The sequence below is a fragment of the Neovison vison genome, chromosome 2 (genome assembly GCF_020171115.1).
Source record: "Neovison vison isolate M4711 chromosome 2, ASM_NN_V1, whole genome shotgun sequence".
Taxonomy (NCBI): domain Eukaryota; kingdom Metazoa; phylum Chordata; class Mammalia; order Carnivora; family Mustelidae; genus Neogale; species Neogale vison.
In genome coordinates this window covers 220,500,326-220,503,772 of record NC_058092.1, presented here as the reverse complement: position 1 = coordinate 220,503,772, position 3,447 = coordinate 220,500,326, and positions in this window count along the sequence as shown.

Genomic DNA, 3,447 nt, shown 5'->3' with positions numbered 1-3,447 from the left:
CGGAGCATGCGCAGTGTTACGGATCCACACCTGCGGCGTCGTGCGGAACAGCTTCACCACCCTTGAAAGGTCCCCTGGGCTTCACCTATTCGGACTTCCCACGTCTTGCGCATTTGGCTGGCACCCACTGATCCGTCCACTGTCTCTGGAGTGTTGCCTTTTCTAGAAGATCATCTCAATGGGACGATACAGTACGTAGAGTCTTTCAGACTGACTTCTCTTAGCAATATGTAGCTTTATCCATGACTTTTTATGACTTGATAGCTTATTTCTTTTTATCCCCGAATAAGATTCTATCACGTAGATACTCCAGTTTGTTCATACGTTCATCTACTGGAAGACGTCTTTTTTATCCTAACAATTGGAAAGGACTGTTAGCGTGGACTAACAGGAGCGCCTCCGCGGCCCTCCCGCGTTCTGCCAGCAGGTGGCAGTGCGGTTCTTCAGAGAGCCGGGCCGGCGGGCGCCGAGGACCTGCGTGGGACTCTCGGGGTTAGGAAAGACCAGCGGAGAACCCTCCCTTGCTCACGGGGCTGCCACTCGGTGTCCTCTGAGAGCTCATTGTGCCCAGACCGCGTCTGTAGGCAGGGATGTCGGGAGAGTTCAGCTAACAAAGAAGGACTGAAATGCCAGCTCAGGTGGGCCCCTCGGCTGGGTGTGATGGGCACGGAGGGGTGCACCCGGTGGGGCCTCTCATAGAGCAGGTGCATTCAGGGAGACACATGTCCCCTGGTGACTACCTCACAGGGGCTTATGGTGTAAGTGGGGCCGGCAGGGGGTTTCTGCGGAACCTCTCTAAGGCACCCCCTGCAGAGCTCTGGCCCATTGGCACTTCGGTGCCTGCCTCGGAGCGTCCCCGCTCTGGGAGCCCATCCCGCGAAGTAAGGACCACTGCTAAGTGGCCTCACCCTGCCAGATGCTAGACAGTCATCACAGCTTTGCTCTCCCGACCTTTTTTTTTTTTTTTATTTTTAAAAGACTTATTATTTTTTTTTAAAGATTGATTGATTTGTCAGAGAGGGAGAGAGAGAGCATGAACAGGGAACAGCAGGCAGAGAGAGAAGCAGGCTCTGGGCTGAGCAAGGAGCCCCGTACAGACTTGACCCCAGGACCCTGGCATCATGACCTGAGTTGAAGGCAGACACTTAACGCACTGAGCCACCCAGGCTCCCCAAGACTTAATTTTTTCAAAATAAGTTTTAGATTCACAGCAAAACTGAGAGGCCGGGACAGATTTCCCATATACCCCTGCCCTCACACCTGCACAGCCTCCCCCATCATTAATACCCCCCAGCGGAGTGGTCCATGTGTTACATTTGATGAACCTGCAGGGATGCATTATAATCGCTAAAATCCATAGTTTATATTCTGTTTTGCCCTTGGCGTTGTGCGTTCTGTGGGTTTGGGTAAATGTATAAGAACATGTATTCATCATTATGGTATCATACAGAATTTTTCACTGCCCTAAAAACCTTGGTGCTTCAGCGGTTCATCCCCCGATCCCTGCTCCCCTGCCAGCCCGGGTCTTTTACTGTGTCCCTGGTTTTGCCTTCTCCCGAATGTCCCGGAATTGGAATCACACAGTATGTGGCTTTTTCAGATTGGCTTTTTTCACTTAGCCATGTGCATTTAAGGTTGTAGGCTCATTTAAAGCTTGGCAGCTCATTTCTTTTTAGTGCTGACTAATATTCCACTGTTGGGAGCTACCACAGTTTATCCATTCACCCTCGGAAGGACACCTTGGCTGCTTCTATGTTTTGGCAAACATGAAAAAGGCAGAAATTATGAACTAAACATTTATGGATAGGTTTTTGCGTGGACATGTTTTCAACTCCTTTGGGTAAATATCAAGGAGCACAGTTGCTGGTACGTACCGTGAGAGTGTGTTTGGTTTTGTCAGAAGCTGCCCAACTGTCTTCCCCAGTGGCTGCAGCCTTTTCATCTTTGCCATCAACAATTTCATTGTTTCCCTCTCCCTCTGGGACTCTTGCTTCACAGCCCTTTATGACTTTCCCCTGATTTTGTCTTGTTTTGTCTTGAACAAGGAAACCCCATGTGGATTTCATTATCTGCAGCAGGAAATATACAGCTATGGGTTCCTGTCCGTAGTGCCGTTTCCTATCTAAGTAAGGGCTAACGGATGATGTTCTCTAGGACCCTAGAAATGTTCTGCCCTCTCCACGTGTTGTGTTTTGTACTTTGTAGCCTTAGGACTCAGGAAGTCTGGTCAGTTTGGTGGTTTGGGAGCTCAGCACCAGCCAGTAAGATCAGAATCCTTTGTTGGGACCCCAGGTGAGCCAGATTTCTTTAGTTCCATGATCGTAGCCAATACCTTCAAACTCATTACCGTTGTCATGGTGTCCTGGCTTCTCCTCTCTTATCCCTGTCTCTTCAGTCCAAACATGAGGTCCTGTAGCTCCCACGTTCAGGACTGTCCCTCCCAGGCTCTAGGACCTTACCCATCCTTTGCCCAGCTGAATGCTGAGCTGATTCTGAGTCCTTTTTTCTGCCAGTTGGGTCTCTCCCTTGTGCCCACTTCTAGGACAGGGCCTGGGCTGCTGAAGGATCCTGCCTGCTTGAGGTCCACTTTTATTTCCTGCTCAGCCTTCTGGTGGCTCTTGGACTTCACAAGGGCAGAAGTGCTAACCGGGTGGGATGGAGTAGACCTGCCACTTACCCACTGTATGACCTTCGCTTTGTTCCCTGACTTCTCTGAACCAGTTTCTTCCTTTGCTAGTTCTCATTCTCCCACTTTCTCTGTCTTTGCATTCCCGGGACCAGGAATGTCCCAGCTTGATTGGCACCAACTATTTGTCTGTCTTTCTCATGCCCAGATTACAGAACGCCAGGTCCCTTCATCCTGGTGGGACACTCCCCTTTTGCTGGCCTCCACAGAGGTGCCACTAGCCTGGGACCCTGCCTAGCACTCAATTTCTAGCACCACTGCTCTGTTGCTGTTTGGTGTTGCTGCCTGACCCTTGGGGTGGGTGGGTTCTGATCCCTGATCCTGCCGGGCCACTCCCTGCTGTGGTCTGCCCCTCTCTCTCAGGACATCAGGAGACACATTGCTTCCTAACTTCCATAGCACTGGACCTAGTTGCAACCTGGTGAGGGAGCCTGGTTGACAGTGCAGCCCATCACCACCGTGGGTGCCTGGTTCAGAGAACATCTCGTAAGGAAGGTGCATTGCTTGCAAAAATAAAACAAACACAAACCCTGACATGGATTATTTGGAACATTTGTGTCTATCAGTTCGCTGTAAAGACTGGCAGGAAAATCTCTACAAAGTACGTTGTCAGAGCTCTTATTTTTCTAAGTGCTTCCTAAGCGTGGGTCCTCCTCTAAGTACTACACATTTCTTCTTTCTTATAATCCCCCTCCAAACCCTATAAGGTGGGTACTACTAAGAGTCCACAATTTTGTATGTAAAGACGCTAAAGAGGAAAT